This window comes from Schistocerca americana, chromosome X (genome assembly GCF_021461395.2).
Source record: "Schistocerca americana isolate TAMUIC-IGC-003095 chromosome X, iqSchAmer2.1, whole genome shotgun sequence".
NCBI lineage: Eukaryota > Metazoa > Arthropoda > Insecta > Orthoptera > Acrididae > Schistocerca > Schistocerca americana.
In genome coordinates, this window is record NC_060130.1 from 130,544,654 (window position 1) to 130,565,749 (window position 21,096).

The window sequence follows — 21,096 nt, forward strand, 5'->3', positions numbered from 1 at the left end:
ACTATGTACACAACAATGTACCAATAACGGCTTCAACGTAGTCCACCAACAGATAGCGTAGTGGCATTCCCTTTAATAGGGAATGCTTACTGCCAAAAGGCTCCGTGTGACGTGAACGTGGGAACCGAGCAGGCATCCATGCCACGGAGACGCACTCGTGCCTCCTACAGCCAACTGAGCAAGTCTGAAAGGGATCAAGTTGTGGCCTTCCGAGTAGCCAAATGGTCCTTTCGGAAACCTGCCTCACAGGTTGAACGTGCTACGTCAGTTTTGTAACGATGCTGGTACCAGTGATTACGTGAACATTTTAGCACCTGTAGGTGAGGGTCTGGACGCCCGCGCAGCGCAGACGCTGGCCAGGCTCGGTGTATTGTAGGGGCAACAGTGGCAGATCTTACAGCTACCACAGCCCAGATGAAGGAGCTTGAGAGACCAGACGTGTCTGCACAAACTGTTCCGAACCGGTTATTAACATTGGGACTAGAGGCGCGCACACCTCTAGGCCGTCTTCCACGCACGCCACAGCAAGAGACATGCGCTGTGCGAATGGTGCCGTCAGACCATCACTTGGAAAATGGAATGGCGCGCCGTGGTCTTCAGTGATGAAAGTACACTACTGGCCATTAAAATTGCTACACCAAGAAGAAATGCAGATGATAAACGGGTATTCATTGGGCAAATATATTATACTAGAACTGAAATGTGATTACATTTTCACGCAATTTGGGTGCATAGATCCTGAGCAATCATTACCCAGAACAACCAACTCTGGCCGTAATAACGGCCTTGATACGCCTGGGCATTGAGTCAAACAGAGCTTAGATGGCGTGTACAGGTACAGCTGCCCATGCAGCTTCAACATGATACCACAGTTCATCAAGAGTAGTGAGTGACTGGCGTACTGTGACGAGCCAGTTGCTCAGCCACCATTGACCAGACGTTTTCAGTTGGTGAGGGATCTGGAGAATGTACTGGCCAGGGCAGCAGTCGAACATTTTCTGTACCCAGAAAGGCCCGTACAGGACCTGCAACATGCGGTCGTGCATTATCCTGCTGAAATGTAGTGTTTCGCAGGGATCGAATGAAGGGTAGAGCCACGGGTCGTAACACATCTGAAATGTAACGTCCACTGTTCAAAGTGCCCTCAATGCGAATAAGAGGTGACCGAGACGTGTAATCAATGGCACCCCATACCATCACGCAGGGTGATACGCCAGTATGGCGATGACGAATATACGCTTCCAATGTGCATTAACCGCGATGTCGCCAAACACGGATGCGACCATCATGATGCCGTCAAGAGAACCTGGATTCATCCGAAAAAATGACGTTTTGCCATTCGTGCACCCAGGTTCGTCGTTGAGTACACCATCGCAGGCGCTCCTGTCTGTTCAAAATGGCTCTGAGCACTATGGGACTCAACTGCTGAGGTCATTAGTGCCCTAGAACTTAGAACTAGTTAAACCTAACTAACCTAAGGACATCACAAACATCCATGCCCGAGGCAGGATTCGAACCTGCGACCGTAGCGGTCTTGCGGTTCCAGACTGCGGCGCCTTTAACCGCACGGCCACTTCGGCCGGCTGCTCCTGTCTGTGATGCAGCGTCAAGGGTAACCGCAGCCATGGTCTCCGAGCTGACAGTCCATGGTGCTGCAAACGTCGTCGAATTGTTCGTGCAGATGGTTGTTGTCTTGCAAACGTCCCCATCTGTTGACTCAGGGATCGAGACGTGGCTGCACGATCCGTTGCAGCCATGCGGATAAGATGCCAGTCATCTCGACTGCTAGTGATACGAGGCCGTTGGGATACAGCACGGCGTTCCGTAATACCCTCCTGAATCCACCGATTCCATATTCTGCTAACAGTCATTGGATCTCGACCAACGCGAGCAGCAATGTCGCGATACGATAAACCGTAATCGCGATAGGCTACAATCCGACCTTTATCAAAGTCGGAAACGTGATGGTACGCATTTCTCCACCTTACACGAGGCATCACAACAACGTTTCACCAGGCCACCCCGGTCAACTGCTGTTTGTGTATGAGAAATCGGTTGGAAACTTTCCTCATGCCAGCACGTTGGAGGTGTCACCACCGCCGCCAAGCTTGTGTGAATGCTCTGAAAAGCTAATCATTTTCATATTACAGCATCTTCTTCCTGTCGGTTAAATTTCACGTCTGTAGCACGTCATCTTCGTGGTGTAGCAATTTTAATCACCAGTTGTGTAGATTCGGCCCGCACGCGAGTGATGCTCGCTTGCGCATACGATGTAGACCTGTTTAGCGCTGTCTCTTAAAGTGCATTCATCCGAGACGCACTGGCCCCACCCCAGGCCTTATGGTCTGGGGTGTTATGAGTTACAGCTCTCGGTCGCCTTTAGTGTTTCTGGAGGGGATGCTAATTGGCACTCTGTATGTGCACAAGGTTATTACACCCTTTCTTTTGCCGTTCCTGCAGCAAAAATGTTATGTGTTGATCCAACAGGATAATGCTCGCCCACCCACTGTCTGTGAAACCCAACGTGCTCTGCAAGACGTGCAGCAACTTCTCTGGCCAGCACAATCTCTGGACTTGTCTCCAATCGAGCACCTGTGGGATATGATGGGAGAAGTGACTCGTGCAACTCGTCAACCATCAACTCTTGCAGAACTATGTGAACAAGTCCAGCAGGCTGGCATAACGTATCACATACGTGGTTTAGTGGCTAGCGTTGGTGCCTCTGGATCACGGGGCCCTGGGTTCTATTCCCGGCGGGGTCGGGGATTTTCTCCGCCCGACAACTGGAAGTCTGTGTTGTCCTCATCATCTCATCGTCATTCGGGACGTGGCCAGACTGAAAATGGAAAGATTGGGAACTTGTACGGGCGCTGATGACCACGATGTTGAGCGCCCCACAAACCAACATCACCATCATCATCGCTATCTGTACGATCGACTGAATGCAGTCAGCGCCTGCATTGCCGTCCGTGGATGCTACACCACGTATTATAATATGGATGTTTCTGCATCGCGCGACACCTGGAACCTGACAACCGATTCTGTTACTGATGTGTAAATGGAATAATTTTCATGTACGCCATATACAACAACAATAAATCTTGAGTGAATTGACAACCTCTATTTCTTTCCTGCAGGTTATTTTAAATGTACAACACTTAAGAATTAAATTCAATATATTTTCAATAAAGGTACAATAACTCCACATTTTAAGTCAACAGGCTTTTTTGATTTCTGGAGAACAAGTTACAATGCTGGTTGTAGTACACCTCTACGTTCGTTTATTAGAGCAGCAATGTCCGTAATGAGACCTAGGATTTCGTCTCACGTATCCACCTCCTCTACAATTCACATTTAATCGAGTCACATAAATATGAATCCATGTGTGTTAGGTCTAGAGATCTTGGTGGTCATGTTATGATGTAAGTACAGCAGGGAAAGAGACTTTAAATATTGGTTCACACAAATTGTAGAACCTGGAAGAGCTCAGTCAAGTTGAAAGTGTGGTACATTGTGTGAGGCGAACGGGATGTCACTCAACTAACTTATTTTTCAAAAAATTCAAGTTACTTTGACCTGGTATCCGTTACCCCAAAATAACGTGTTCTAGAAACAAATTAATCATCATATTGCACCAAACACTGATAGAGAAACGAATTTAGAAATTAGTTTCCGCTATAGCACCTTCGGCTTTCGGTACTGTATACCCATTGGTGGTTATTACATGTTTCATTGAGTCCGTGTTGACCAGAATATCCTCTTCGAACATCTGAAGTTACCAAATATTAAATAAAGAGAATGAAATGTTATCTACAAATAGTACAGAAACCACACTACACTTGTAAGAGTTGAAGAAAATCAAAGGGAGACAGTAGTTCAAGTGGGAGTGAGACAGGGCTGTAGCCTATTCCTCATGTTATCCAGTCTGTACATTGAGCAAGCAGTAAATAAAATCAAGGAGAAAAATTGAAACGAAATTGAAGTTTAGTGAGAAGAAATAAAACCTCGGCGATGACACTGTAGTTGTTACAGAGATCGCAAAATACTAGGAAGATCAGTTGTGCTGAATGGATAGTGCCTTGAAAAGAGGTTGTGAGATAACATCAACAAAAGTAAAAGAAAGGTAATAAATTCACGATCCAATGACCCGAAGTTTTGAAGATATCTCTTAGAGATATTACGTAATGAAATCCGAATTGCTGCTATAGGAGATTATTGTTTTATTGTGATGAATCCATTTCGGCTAGATTGCCATCTTCGGACCACGACCATATATCATCAATGGTCGCTGTCACTCTGTATTACATCTACATCTACATTTATACTCCGCAAGCCACCCATCGGTGTGTGGCGGAGGGAAGTTCAGCAGCAAACTACAAAACAGGTTATAAGAGTCCTAAAGCTACACTACGCTGTAACAGAATACAGAGTAACTGCACCTACTGATGATATATGGCTGTGGTCTGAAGATGGCAATCTAGCTGAAATGGGTCTATCACAATAAAACCCTAAACTTCTGGAGCAGAAATTTGGATTTAATTACATAAAGATGTGTAGAAAATTTAAATCAAATGATGGTGGGAGAATTAGATTAGAAAACGAGTAACTCATAGCGCTAGACGAGTTTTGCTATTTCAGCAGCAAAGTAACTGACAATGGCAAGAGTAAAGCGGATTCAAAATATAGACTACCGACAGCCAGAAAAGCTTCTATGAATAAGAAAAGTATGTTTACATATGACAGGCAACAGAAATTTTAAGGTTAGGAAGCCTTTTCTGGCAGTAGTGTAGAGTGTCTCAAGACGAAGGGTCAGTTCATGGTTACGACAGGAAAGCTCATTTTAAACAAGTAAACTTCAGATGGACATACGCCCTATTCCGAATGGTTTCCGAGGTAGGTCACACGTAATGTACATTTGTTTTTAGGATAGTGGTGGTCACGTATGTGTCTTACCCACCCCATCCTGCCTCTTTGACGTTTTATAGTAGCCCAACAGCCTCGCTGCTTTCAACCTCTTCGCTCGGGATGTCTTTCTGCCATTAAATTAGTCTGCTGAACGCACAATTGTCCGTGGTGTGTTGTGAGTGAAGTAGTGGACACTGCTGCTCTGATTAGGGAACGTCCAAAGGAACTCAGACAAGCAACACAGCATGTTCTCCCAGATGTGAGCAAATGCATTGAAATTGACGGTGTGATATTCGAACATTTATTGTGAACGGTACAACTGCAGCATTGTGATGTATACGATAACGCTTATAGGTTGAAAATAGGTATTTTTCAACTGGTGCTACGTAAAACGCGCGTTGTGATGTTTACTAACTGTTTTACATGTGTACATATTTAAATTCATAATGCACTGAATAACACAGAAAATAAATAGCAATGTACATCACATGTTTTCTACCTCGAAAACCATTTAGAATTGGGAGTATGTCCGTATGAAGTTTTTTGCTTCAAATGATAGTTCCTGTCACGTCCCTGCATAATGCCCATTCCTCCTGGGTCACAGTGTACAGTTACATGGACGTAAAATGTGTGCTATAAACAGTGCAAACAGAGAAACTTCTGAATTTCTACAGAGTAACGCTGAATATTAAGTGGGTAGTTCGGATAAGAAGTGAAGAGGGAGAGACAAGAACTTTGTAAGGTAATTTGATTAAAATATGGAACATTTTGATAGGGAAATTTTTGACGTATCAAGAAATCACGACCACAACGCGAAAATTAGACAAATTGGAGTTCATACATAATAGTACAAACGGCCCTACCGTCGACGAATATAGTAGAGGGGGAAAACTGTTGCTGGCACACTAAGTAGACTCTACCACACACCGTAAAGATGTCTTGTGAAGAAGAGATGTACGAGTAGGTGATGAAAAGTGGTTGACGACGAGTAGTTCCCGGATCCCTACCGTCGGCTGTGCGCTCCCACTTACACTATCCGAGCACACTCCAAGGACCAATTCAAACGTTCAGCTTTTCATTAATTGCTCTCCGTAGCTTCCAGACTTGGAGAGGCTCTCCCGCTATTCTGCCGGAACTATTGGCAAGTTGAAGGTGTAATCTGGGCTGTGAAACGTGCTCGGAGAGCACATTTGGAAACAGCATGCGCGTCGAAGGCAGGAATCCAGGTCCGACTCTCGAGTTCAATATACCGCCCTGGCTTGTCACAAACCTCATCGCAATGTATGCTTCGCTAGAAAATGGTACTTTGTCATCTCAAAATTTTATTATTTTGCAAATGCATACCTTGTACGCCGAGGCACGATCGTATTTCATTTTTGAATGTGATAGCCTTGTCAAAGAATTTTAAGTCTTATGTAAAAAAGTAAGCGTGAGATGAAACGTGTAACACGTCGGAAACCTCACTCATTCGCAGCACAAGAGAAGTGATTTCTGCTGCAGCAACCTGCCTCTCGTAGCTGCCTGCTTAGAGCGCCGTCGTAAAAACACAGATAAGCGCAAGTAGGTCGCGAGCTGTCGCCTTTATGACTGAGCCTCCAATGAGGATGTACATTCAACGAAGATACGTCTGCACGAGCCACTGTTCACTCTGTTCTCGATTTTTGCTTGTGAATGTTACGCTGTTTTCGCCTGCAGCCACACTTCAGCTTCACCTATTTAGTACATTATTTGTCACAAATTAAGCGTACATACAAATTAGATCATGCAAGAAAAAAAGACAAATTCTGGTATTTGGATCTAACTGTACTTAATAGATACACGAGGCATAGAAAACAACCCAATCATAAAATAATTTACAAATAAAAATATTTTACGAGCAAATTTTTTGAAATAGAGTGTGAAAATATCGAGGCATCACTTGAAATCCTACGTGCCTTTGCGGACAACACTTCTTTACTGCGAATGTCCTGTACAATACCAAAACTAGAATCTAGATTTTGCTCTTCACGGGAAACTTTTTCATCGAGAGCTCTCGGTAAGAACGTTGTCCGTGAAAGACAGTGGACTTGGTTCTGCAATCGGACGACAAATACTTTTAATCTGTCAGTCGATTTTACTTACGGCGTTTATGCAGCTGCAGAGAAAAACGTTTGATCTGGAAAACGCACTGCATGTTTCGATGAAAATAGCTACACAGGTGTCTGATAAAGCGTTTAAATGTATGAGTTCACTTCCCTGCTCATTCGTTTGATTTTTTAATAAAATATAACTGTACTTTGAGCCGCAGCTAGAGCGTTCGACCTACAGTAAGACCATGCCCAGCCCAGTATTGTGGTATCGAAACCAACGTTTGGGTTGATCCGAGCCTTATAATAACGTTCTGGAATCCTCCTGCTTTCCTTCATTGCCTGCAATAAAGAGATCTACAAATACAGGCCAGTTAGATGTACACAGTTCGAACAGGCATTATGGTTTTGGTGTCTGACTCCTCTATGTCTTCCTTGTCAGAACCGTCTAAAAAGCCGATGGAAGCATTCTTGCACAATGCACCAGGGGCAGGATAGTGCTCTATCGCGCTTGCAGTTTATCGTTCTGCGATATTGCCGCTCACGTCGGTCGAGATCTCACTACTGTCATGCGAATATGGAATCAGTGGGTTCAGGAGGACCACACTCAAACCGTGCAAGATCTCACTGGCGCTGCCCAACTGGATCCCGAGAGGGCAGACGCATTGTTAGCTCGGCAGTGTACGATCATGCAGACACGTCGCCTACTACGAATCAGGACACGGGCTAGACCACTTGTTTCCCGTCCCGTCCTCAAATACCTCGATACAGAGGATGTTCGACTGTTTTCCAGGTCAGCACGTTCTGCGATTCCAGGTCTGTCAGTACTGAAAACAGATTATCATGCATTGCCGAAAGACCGTCATGCTTACACTCGCCGGAACTCTGGTATATGTTTGAAACAGCACTGAATCACAAATCCGCATCTGTCATCCAGACTCAGCTCGACTCGGCACCGAGCCAGGTTAGCGGCTTTGTAGCTGCCTGAAATGGCAGCTCTAATCACCTTCAGATCATTTTCAAATTTAGTTATGTGTTCTTCGTATTGCTCTATGCACTGAGGTGACAAAAGCCATGAGATACTTCCTAATATCGTGTCTGACCTCCTTTTGCCCGGCGTACTGCAGCAACTCGACGTGGCATGGGCTCAACAAGTTAGAAGTCCCTTGCAGAAATAATGAACCCTGCTGCCTCTATAGCCGTACGTAACAGCTCAAGTGTTGCCGGTGCACGATTTCTCGCTTATGTCCCATAAATGTTAGATGGGATTCGTGTCGGGCGATGTGGGTGGTCAAATCATTCGCCCGGATTGTGCAGATGTTCTTCAAACCAACCGTGAACAACTGTGGCACGGTGAAATGGTGCATTGTCATTCTTAAAAATTCCATTGTTGTTTGGGAACATAAAGTCCACGAATGGCTGCCAATGGTTTCCAAGTAGCCGAACGTAACCATTTCCAGTCAATGATCGGTTCAGCTGGACCAGAGAACCCAGTCCATTGCATGTAAACACGGACCACACCATTATGCAGCCACCACCAGCTTGCACACTACGTTGTTGGCAACTTGGGTCCATGGCTTCGTGGGGCTTGCGCCGCACTCGAATCCTCCATCAGCTCTTACCAACTGAAATCGGGACTCATCTGACCAGATCACGGTTTCCAGTCGTCTAGGGACCCACCGATATGGTTACGAGCCCAGGAGAGGCGCTGCAGGCGATGTCGTGCTTATAGCAAGGGTACTCGCATCAGTCGTCTGCTGCCATAGCCCATTAACGCCAAATTTCGCCGCACTGTGTGAAGGATACGTACGTCGTTCGTCCCACATTGATTTCTGCGGTTATTTCACGCAGTGATGTTCATCTGTCAGCGCTGACAACTCTACACAAACGCCATTGCTGTGTGTTGTTAAGCGAAGGTCGTCGACCACTGAGGTGTTTATGGCGAGAAATGTAGTTCAAATGTGGTTCAAGTGGCTCTGAGCACTATGGGACTTAACTTCTCAGGTCATCAGTCCCCTAGAACTTAGAACTACTTAGACCTAACTAACCTAAGGACGTCACATACATCCATGCCCGTGGCAGGAATCGAACCTGCGACCGTAGCGGTCACGCGGTTCCAGACTGCAGCGCCTAGAACCGCTCGGCCACTCCGGCCGGCGAGAAATGTAGTGTTCTCCCCATACTCTTAACACTGTGGATCTCGGAATATTGAATTACTTAATGGAATGTCCCACGCGTCTAGCTCCAACAACCATTCTGAGTTCAAAGCCTGTCAATTCCCGGTGCGAGGCCGTAATCCCGTTGGAAACCTTTTCACATCTAGCACCTGAGTACAAATGACAGCTCCACCAATGCACTGCCATTTTGTACCTTGCATACGCTATACTACCACCATGTGTCCATGTGGATTTCACTATCCTATAATTTCTGTCAGCTCAATGTATACACAATAAGTAAAATTTCGTTATACGAGGGCGTGATGAAAGATAACGCCTCCGAATTTTTCACGTCAAATATCTTAAACGTTAATTAGAACGAACTTCATTAATATTCTAAATATTTTCTGCCCTCTGCCGCTAGGGGAGAACGAACTTCATTAACATTCTAAATATTTTCTGCCCTCTGCCGCTAGGGGGCTTCGAACTGTAGCATGTAGCGTGGCCGTGTGTAATGTATCTATGTCGATGCGTGAGAAACACGAGTTTCGAATTCAAAGAGTTCGTCGACACATGGGCATGTCAATGACAGACCACACACGAGGCCTGCGACGCTCCGACAATCCGACGCTTGACGTTCACTGTCATCGATTGTCCTCCATTCACTGCTGTCTTGGCCCAATCCGATTTTCGTCTGTTTCCAAAACTTATAGAACACCTTCGAGGACTTCACTTTGATAGTTACGAAAGGTGCGAGAAGAGGTGAGGTTGTGGCTCTCTTAACAAAGTCAAATCTTCTACGGTGACGGTTCCCACAAAATGGTCTCTCGTTGGAAGAAATATGTTCGTCGCCAGGATGACTATGTTGAGAAATAAATTTGTAAGTATGAAGAATAAAGATGTAGAATATTAATAGAGTTCGTTTCATTTAAAAAAACTTAACAGTTTTCACATAAATATTCGGAGACATTACCTTTCAGCACGCATTTGTATTCTATCCTTCCAAGTGCCGTAATTTTAATGGCCAGGAGTGTACTCCAGCTCACTAAAACTCTATCTAAAATACAGCTTCGTCTGTGATAAACTGACGACTCTGGATCAGAAATTAAGAAAAAGAATTTTTACGCTTTGTAAACAGAACCTGTCAATTTGGGGTTCTAAAATCATGCTGAGAGATAGATCCTTTCCTCATTCTCGAGCAAAGTATGAAATCCGTTGGAAACCAGATTAGGGCTATAGTGTACCGATTTTGGACAGATCGAGAAATGCTTGTGTTGGCTTCCCTGCGCACAGGAGCGTTATCAGAGAGGAACAATATCTTAAACACTCATGTATTTGTCTACGTCTCCACAACTTTTTCAATAAGTTTTAAAAAGAATTCTACAATATACCATTCAGCTGTTACCATTTTAACTTCTTCGGATGTGATTGTGGTGATATGTTATTTACTTGAAGAAAGTAAACAGCATTCTTAAGATCGCACCCTACTTTCTTTAGCTTCAGTGTACTAGCGCCTTCGAGATGAAACCAGACGTATGTCTACATTTATGGTTTGTTCGCCCGCGGCAGCTGAGTGGTCAGCGCGACAGAATGTCAATCCAGTCAATCCAAAGGGCGCGGGTTCTATTCCCGGCTTGGGCGGAGATTTTCTCCGCTCAGGGACTGGGTGTTGTGTTGTTCTAATCATCATTATTTCATCCCCATCGACACCCAAGTCGCCGAAGTGGCGTCAAATCGAAAGACTTGCACCAGGCGAACGGTCTACCCGACGTGAGGCCCTAGTCACACGACATTATAATTATTTATGGGTTGTGATTTTGACCATTGAAATTAAGCCATTGTAGCGTATGTTGGCAGGAATCGAAACTTTGAACATTAAGTTCGTGGAGTAGCTAGTGTCGTTTCCGTTGAATGCAAGAACTACCAACAAGCAGAATTCAGTTTAAGATCAGAGACACGACCACAAAGACAATACCAGCAGCATAGTAAATGTACTGGCGGGTGTACTGGGTATCCATTTCAGAGACTCCTGGAAAAAAAGTATTTTTTGTCAGTAGTCAATTTTTCTGTGTGCTCACAGTCGGTTCATCTTTTGGAGATATTCTTTCTTGTGTTAAAAAGGTTTAGTAAACAACAGACCACATTCAAGAAAGGAGTAATATCCCCAGATGCCACATTCGGTCTCTCAATACACTGACTGACGCTCACACTAACGTCGAAATTATAGCTATCATTGCACACACGTGTTTTAGTTCCAGCTCTAAGGGTTAGACAGACTTAAAATGATATGGAACACCTCAGCTGACGTCATTCCATGGCTTGTAGTTGTTGAAAATTGCAACAATAATTAACATACGGTTGATATTATGTGTCTGCGATTAATATGTAGATCCCAGTCTTTTCGAAAAGTTTCTAAGTGACCATCGTACCACTAGGAACTTTGTACAGTATACTGTCGGCATTCTCAATAAAGCTCTATAAACAGTGACTATGGCACTGCACCTGTGTCCTGGAGGATCAGGGCTCAAAATCTTGTCCAGCTAACCTAATTTATGTTTCCAGTAATTTTCCTAAATTGCTTCAGTTGAATGTGAGATGATTTTCTGCAAAATACCACGGAAGATTTTCCTCCTATACCCGTTCAACTGTCCTAGTGCTTCGATTTTTATTTATTCATGTCTGTAAGTTGAGGGACCTTCAAGATCCAACTGAAAAAAAGATGGAAACTGTGTGATATGGCAACACTGTGCAGACCAAATTTTGGTGCGACGACAGGGCAAAATGTGATAAACGTGGCACGCCAGTACGAGAGTTCAGTGTTTATCCAACTGTCTGTTTGAGCAGAGGTCTTGCGTACCACAAGTTTTACTGTGCGTTATGTGGATTTAGCACACAGTAGGAGAGTTGTAGTGAAATAAGATGGCACAGCAAATACTTTTGGATGGCTTTACGAGTAGACGGATCATTGGCTTGATCCAAGTTGTCAATAAGGCACTGTGGAAGCTGGTGGTGGCTCCATAATGGTGTGGGCTGTGCTTACATGCAATGGACTGGATCCTATGGTCCAGCTGAACCGATCATTGACTGGATATTGTCATGTTCGGCTGGTTGGAGACCATTTGCAACCATTCATGGACTTCATGTTCCCAAACAACGATGGAATTTTTAAGGGTGACAATACACCATGTCACCGTGCCACAGTTGTTTACTATTGGTTTGAAGAACATCCTGGACAATCCGGGCGAATGATTTGGGCACCCAGCTCACCCAATACGAACCCCATATAGAATTTATGAGACATACTGGGGAAGTCAGTTCGCGCACAAAATCCTGTACCTGCAACAAATTCGCAATTACGTACGGCTACAGAGACAGCATGGCTCAAAATCTCTGCAGGGGAGTTCCAACGACTTGTTAAGTCCATGCCACGTCGAGATGGTGCACTACGCTGGGCAACAGGAGGGAGAAAGATTTAACAGCAGCACGGTGAAGATCGACAACGCATTGCAGTCCAGCGCCAGGTTCGTTATCTAGCCTCAAGTGCTGGAAAATGTCTAACTAGCACAAGATGTGTACTGCTAGAGCACTGCTGTCAGCCTCCGAATTAGACGGCGTATCGTCGCCCACTAGAGGTCGGTACCTGTGATCGGCGAGTCATCAGATGCATTCTCTTCCCATAATGATGCTATGTAACTAGGCGAATGTAACGTCTTGCCCACCATGAGCGCGTTTAGGAATACTGAGGTAATGATAAGTTTAGATACAAGTCACGGCTTAACTTGGAGGTTTATTCTCATGATTTGATCAGTTGGTTCAAGACTGTGACACATCACCAAACTACCAATACTGTCGGAAGGAACGGATGAGGCACACCAACGTGTTCGTCTGGAGCAGCATCCTGCTAGTAGCACATACTACACTGTATGTATTTCTTAAAGGTGCTGCGGCTGTTACGATGATACCCTGCAGCGATATTTTTGTGGTTCACGTGAACACTGGTTCCATCTGGTGGATGAAAATGTCTGATCTCTTCATGGACTGGCACGAGATACTCTATTCTTCTATTCTAAGAACTGCAAGCCCCTCACACCTAGCACACTTATTGATCTCTATACGGCGCTTGTCCGGCAGCGGGAGGCATTACCACAAACAGTCCTGGACAGTCCGATGCTCTCTGTATCTGGAATAACTGGACTTCATGTGCTCAATATCACCATGTTACACGTTGTTTATTGGGTCTCGAGTACCCCTGAATAGACATGAGTGGGAATTCGATTTAGACGCAGCATCAACAGCAGCTTCACTCAGTTCGTCCCAACGCACAGGCGCACACATATCGCAGATTTCAAATGGTTCAAATGGCTCTGAGCACTATGGGACTTAACATCTCAGGTCATCAGTCCCCTAGAACTTAGAACTACTTAAACCCAACTAACCTAAGAACATCACACACATCCATGCCCGAGGCAGGATTCGAACCTGCGACCTTAGCGGTCGCGCGGTTCCAGACTGAAGCGCCTAGAACCGCTCGGCCACCAGCGGCCGGCCATATCGCAGGAAAACCACCAACAGTGTGAGCTCACTGTGGGTTTGATGCGGTGTAGGTGTTCCTCGAGCACTCGTCTGAATGTGTCGGTCATCAATGAACGCTGTTACATTTTCTTGGCCTCCACTTTAACTTCTGCGTTCATTGGAACTTCTTCCACAGCCAACAGATCATTGAAGGAGGAACTCTGAATCACCTTAAGCCGTGAATTGTCTTGTCTCTGTCCTCAGCTCGTGGTCTAGTGGGTAGCGTTGCTGACGCTGGATGACGGGGTCCCAGGTTCGATTCCCGGCCGGGTTGGGGGTTTTCTCATCATTTGTGACAGTGGCTAAACTGAACAGAATAAAGAAATCGGAGTGTGTGAAAAATTTCGACTTTGTGTGGGCGCTGATGATGGCGCAGTTGAGCGCCCAACAGAACCAAACATCATCACTTTTCTCTGCTGCTTACAGTCTTTCAGATACGCATTACCACAACTAATTTACAAATATTGTGAAGCAATGATTTCGAATGTTTTCGTTCAGTTACGTTTTCGTACAGATCTCATGCAGTTCCAGCTATTTCTTTATTCCACATTGCTACAAGCTCTTTTGTGTGGCCCGTCTGCGAGACACCTCTCCTGTTTTCCCGAAAAAACACCCACTTGCACCGCCACCTTCGGCACAATGGCCTGCCGAGTGACAATCGACCCCTGAGACAGGGCCCTCCGGGGGACGGGCAAGCGGCACGGCTCTTGGGATCTCTAGTTAAGCTGTCCCTTGAGGCCACCTCCCTCTGGCTAGCACATTGTCCCTTGTTCAGATGGCTCTCCCAGACTTAGCTATTTCTACAGCCCAGTAAAACATGTGGAGCAAATATTCATAATTAATCAGGTTTACATTATCAAATGGATGGCTTGACCTCTTCAATCGTCTGTTTTCCATTTTAATATAAAAACTTGTATTACTCGAGAAGAATAGGAAAAAATTCCGTTGTATGACTGAAGGATAAATAACAACAGGCTGGAACCAGCCAGATGAGTTTCAAGCATAAATCCTAAATTCTTGTAGGACCTAATGTGGTCAAGATGTTCACAAGTAATTTTTTAATCTGGTGGTACTGGATTCTTTCTCTTTAGTATTGGATTTTTTCTCTTTGATATAGGGACTATCTTACATCTATAGATATACAAAGTGAAATCGCTCTTTCATGTCCTTCTGTACGTGCAGGATAATCTCAGGAACTGCTGTAGAGATTTTCATCTGGTTTTCGCTAATATACACGAATCCATCCTGGGTCGCTGTTTGTTAATGGTCAACTAATGCCCCCTATAAATATCCGTCAGGGAGTGCCTCAAGGAAACCTGCTGTCAATGACTTTGTTTGTGTTGTCTCTGAAGCACCTACACTGGATGCTGGCATCCCGGCTGGAAGGTTTCACACTTTCAGGAGAGACTATAGTCGTTCAACACGCGTATGGCGTGATGGTTCTACTCCGCAATCCTCCAGAGATACCTCGACTGAAAACTGTAATCGATGATTATTGTCGCAGTTCAGGTGCACTACTTACTGAAGGTAAAAGCAGGCTTCTGACTTTCAGAGGTTTTGATAACGCGGGTGTTCCATGGCCTACAGCAGTGGATCGGCATACGTCTCTCGGTTTCACCATTGGTCGTTGTCCACTCAAAATGGCGACACTCTGCTGGAAGTCCGTTATGGACAAAGTTTGGGGAGTGATACTAGAACATGAAAGGCCTTCTCTTACTCTGCTGCACTAAAGTCCGAATACTGGATACATACGTCTTATGCAAAACTTATTACGTGGCCCCAGGTTAGCCGCTTCCCTCGAGGATGCCGAAAAAACTACAACAATTGTCTGGTCGTTTCTTATGGAAAAGACATATATTTCGCTTACGGTAAGAGGTGGTGACGAAGCCTCATACCTTAGGGAGGTCGGGCCTGGCTGATATAAGAAGGAAGACGCAGATGCTATGTGTGCGATGTACTGTTTGGTGACAACTCAAGAAACTTATACATTCACAGTTGGGGGACAAAGTGGGCACGAGCACATTTCATCAATGTGGGCTGCCTACATTCAGGGTCAAGTATACATTCAGGGGCAAAACTACTTTTCTATTTTGATTTCCAGGATCTTAAACTGTTGTTATGCCAAGTGGATTATGAGCCCCTGGGGATGATGTGTCCCCTGAGAAATCTCCCCCCACTCCTCCATCTCCCCCTCCTCCTCCCAACCCCACAGGAAACCTGCATCCCTCCCCCCCCCTCCCCCCAGTAGTAGGGCAAACTTCGTATGCATGCATTTTGTTAGTATGGATTGCCTACATCAGGGCAGGTATGCACTCAGGGGAAACCTATTGTTCACCTTTGATTGACAGGTACTTAAACTATTGTTTTCCTTTGATTGACAGGTACTTAACCTATTGTTCTGTTAAGTTCTTTTCCATGTCACCCCCATTTCCTTTTGCTTTTGATTGACAGGCACTTAACCTATTGTCCCCACCACCGCCCCCCCCCTCTCCCAACCCCTCCCCCCATGCTGCTACAGGTACACAATCTGGTATGAGTTATTGGAATAGGCCCCCTCTCGATCTTATCAATTTGATTGACTACTTAATTAAATTGATGAATTGCCGCGCGAGATTAGCCAAACGGTCTAAGGCGCTGCAGTCATGGACTGTGCGGCTGGTCCCGTTGGAGGTTCGAGTCCTCCCTCGGGCATGGGTGCGTGAGTTTGTGCTTAGGATAATTTAGGTTAAGTTGTGTGTAAGCTTAGGGACTGATGACCTTAGCAGTTAAGTCCCATAAGATTTCACACACATTTGATTTTGGAAACTGATGAATTAATTAACCTCTCTGGTGGGAAAGTGCCATGCCCCCCTGCCATGCCCCCATGCCACGCCCCCCTGGCAGGACAATGCAACCTCTCTTAACCTAAGAAAATGGCGGGAAGATAGGTCACTTGGGCTACCTCCGCTAACCTAAGTCATCCGACCGCCAACTCTTCCTAGGAACCGGCGGGAAGCTTGAATTTCTTCCTAGGAACTAGCGGGAAGTTTGAATTCTGGAGGGAAGATAGGTCTACTAATCTAAGAAAATGGTGGGAAAGAAAGGGAACTTGGGCTGCCTCCACTAACCTAAGTCATCCAACCACCATCTCTTCCTATGAACTGGTTGGAAGAGGACTCGACCTGTGCTGGACATAAGCCTTAATTTTCGATGCACTATTTATTTAAACAATTAGACATAGTACCTCCATCCAGTGTGTTAACCATGAGGTCCGGGATTCCAACTGACCTAGTACACACATTACTGCCACCAGAGGGGGCTGTCATTACTTCCACGATGTAATCCAAGATGGCGGTCTGGTGGTGAAGAGAAAGGGGCTCATAACAGGAAATTCAAGGGTATATTGTTTATTTATAAAAAAATCATGTTGTTTGTGTTGGATGTGTTTTGCTCATCATTCTCTGCTGTTTGGAAACATGTAGGTCTTGTAAGAAGTAATTACATGGAGAAAACATGTTGCATAACCTAATGTTCAGCACTGTACTCTGGGTGTCTTAATGCTTGGGCCTTTGTTGGCACTTAACCTATTGTTCTGTTAAGTGGTTTTCCATACAACCCCATTTCCTTAAACTGTTGTACCGCCTTTGATGCCAAATTAAGTAATCAGTTATGCCTTCCCACCATTTTGTGGTACACGTTTCGAATTTCACATGCTTTTGAACATCATTTCTCGCGCATTCTTCTCTGTCATCCACACCCTTAAACTATTGTACTGCATTTTACATAAAAATTATTCAAATTAACTTAGTGTTCTGCACTTAACCTGCTGTTTTGCTCAATGCCACCCACTCACACACAGCCTCCCATTCACTGTTGTACCGCTAACACCACGGTGATATAAAAATTTATGCAAATTAATTAAATCGATATTCTTCACATGTATGGGGTAGGTTTTTTTTTTAATTTGCGGCATCCTATTGGTCTTAGAGTATTGTTTGTGTGTATGGGGCCCTTACCAGATAGGTCTCATTCAAGTGATTGAGAAGGTCCAAAGAAGAACTGCAATATTCTTGACCGATACATTTAGCCATCGTGAGAGCATTACAAATCTCATTGAAAGTTTAAAGTGGGACACACTTGAAGATAGACAATGCGCTAAATGTTATGGGCTGCTCACTAAATTCCGAAATCCTATCTATTCTGAGGATGTAGAGCATATATTATTAGCACCAATTTTCATATCGCGCAATGCTCACCATTCAAAGATAAGAGGAATTAGAGCTTGTACTGAGGCTTTCAGAAAGTCGCTTTTCCCTCGCTCGATCTGCGAGTGGAACAGAGGGGGGGGGGGGGGAATATGACTATGGCACGAAGAGTGGCCTCCATCACACACTACTTGGTGGCTAGCGGAGTATATATGTAAATGTAGATGTAGATGGAATATAGTTTAAACAAAAGATCGTTAATAAAAAACACATTCCGCCACTCGATGCTCGACGCCAGCACCGGAGTCAGGGTGCATTGTTGGTCCCCGCGAAGCTACGATGCAACCGTTCAAGTCCCACAATGATGAGGCGCCGGCACCTCTTTCGTACTTGATACCTGAGAAATTCCTGTCAAACTGCGTATTCACCTAGGCACCTAGGTATCATTGCTGGCACGATGACACATAGGGTCCAGTGTGGAGAGAGTGATGTTGCAATACTTCCCAGATTAGCACAGGGTGCATTCCTAATGGTACAGCCTGTCCGTCACTAACTTACCTGTCAAACTGCCACTGCTACCGGTGTGGAAGCACCGTCTCCCTTTTTTCCTTTCTGCAGACGAGACTTTCGGCCACAAAAAACTATTTTATACAGATAGCCATTTTGCACCCACAATCAAACCTTGGAAAGCACCCTACATATCGCCAAATACAGAAAGACTCCTACTCAATTACACTGTCCTCGCACTGAGGACAGGAGCTTGAATATTAGAATGTGAAACTGATTTCTGACTTATCAATAAATGATCGCATTCCGTGTCGATCTAGTCAACATACAATTCATATCCTGCACCAAACAAAATCAGCCCTTTTACATCATTCATACATTTACCGCAAAGACAGATAGCACTGTATACACTCCTTGCAGCACTAGGTATTTCCCTGTGAGGTCGGCAGTCATCCACCCTGACAGTTGACCAGAGCACCCTCAGTGGACAGAAGTCACTCTCACAACTGTTCTACAAATTTGGGCTCGTTCCCCTTCGGCACAAACGTATAACTGCTTCTGGTCTGGACCTGCTTGCTTGCTTGCTTTTCTACACCCATAACCAGACTCTGGGATTACAAGAACACAAAATGGTTCAAATGGCTCTGAGCACTATGGGACTTAACATCTATGGTCATCAGTCCCCTAGAACTCAGAACTACTCAAACCTAACTAACCTAAGGACATCACACAACACCCAGTCATCACATACAAGAATACATGTATTTTCGCATGGTTTACCATAATATTGTACCATTTTTGGGGTACTTCTCGATATCAAGTACACAGCAGTATCCTACCGATTGCTTGTGCAAACATAATTCCGAAGATATAAGTATTGGGGCAAGGCTTGTTCTACCCCAAAGTACCGTTATCCAAGATGCCGGCGATGAAATCATCCAAGATGGTGGCTGTGACACCATCTGATGACGTCATCCAAGATGGCGGATTTTGATGGGAAGTTTGAATTTTGTCAGGAAGATAGGTCAGTTGGGTAACCTCCACTAACTTAACTGCCCCTCCCCTCCCCTCTGCTCCCCAGAAAATGACGTGAAGTTCAAATTCCATCAGGATAATGCATCACACCACGGTTACCTCTACTAACCTAAATAAGTGGCAGGAATAAAGGGCAGTTGGGCTACCTCCACTAGCCTAAGTCATCTGACTGCCACATCTTCCTAGGAACTGGTGGAAAGAGGACGCAACCTGTGCTGGAAGTTTGAATTTTGGCCGGAAGATAGGTCAATTGGGGTAACTCCACTAACATAAGAAAATGGTGGGAAAGAAAGGGCAGTTCCACTAACCTAAGTCACCCAACCGCCACCTCCTATTAATTGGTGAGCATAGGACTTGACCTGTGCCAGTCTTTATTTAAACAATTTGATGCAGTATACCCATTCAGTGTTTTCGGCCAGAGGTCCTGACTCCAACTGACCTAGTATACAGTACTGCCGCCAGAGGGCGCTCTCATCCATGATGTAATACAAGATGGCCATTGTGACATCAGCTGATGACATGAGTACCGTTATCCAAGTCAGCGGGAAACAGTGTCTTCACCACGATTACTGGACCTAGTACACAGTACCACCACCAGAGAGCAATGTCGTCTGTTCTGTGATGGAATGTGGGGAATATGGCGGGAACCAATAGGAGCCCTTAACCCAGTCACATGTTAGATTTCAGCCAGTAGGATGGCAGTATCTGATGACGTCATTGGAGGAGGTATAAGGGAGACTCAGCAGCTCTGGGACCTCACTTTTGTTTGGCCAGTCAGCAGCAGCAGCAGAAGAAGGAGAAGAAGAAGAAGAAGAAGAACCATGAAGCATCAACACCAGTCGCAATCCAACACAGCCCTGCAGAACAAGAGGAAATGGAAAAGTAAGTATCCCATATCACATCTCTCTCTGTGGTTAGGATTATTATTATTATTATTATTATTATTATTTCTTTCTTTTCTCAGACGTTATGTCTGGTCAAAAATGGAAAGTGACGCGGACCTTGATCAAGCATGACTTCCTTTTCACTGTACGGTATATGTTATATTGCATTTAGGAACTTTCGGGTAATTGAACATGTATCAATAATTACGGATTTCTGTAGTTGTATATATAAGTTTGAATGTAGCTGTATTGCACTGATGTACTGGTGGATATTGTGTGGTATGACTCCTGTAGTTGACAGTATAATTGGTATAATGTCAACTTTATCCTGATGCCACATGTCCTTGACTTCCTCAGCCAGTTGGATGTAGTTTTCAATTTTTTCTCCTGTTTTCTTTTGTATATTTGTTGTATTGGGTATGGATATTTCGATTAATTGTGTTAATTTCTTCTTTTTATTGGTGAGTATGATGTCAGGTTTGTTATGTGGTGTTGTTTTATCTGTTATAATGGTTCTGTTCCAGTATAATTTGTATTCATCATTCTCCAGTACATTTAGTGGTGCATACTTGTATGTGGGAACGTGTTGTTTTATAAGTTTATGTTGTAAGGCAAGCTGTTGATGTATTATTTTTGCTACATTGTCATGTCTTCTGTGGTATTCTGTATTTGCTAGTATTGTACATCCGCTTGTGATGTGATCTACTGTTTCTATTTGTTGTCTGCATTTATCTGTTGTGGTATTGGGATCTTTAATAATATGCTTGCTGTAATATCTGGTGTTTAT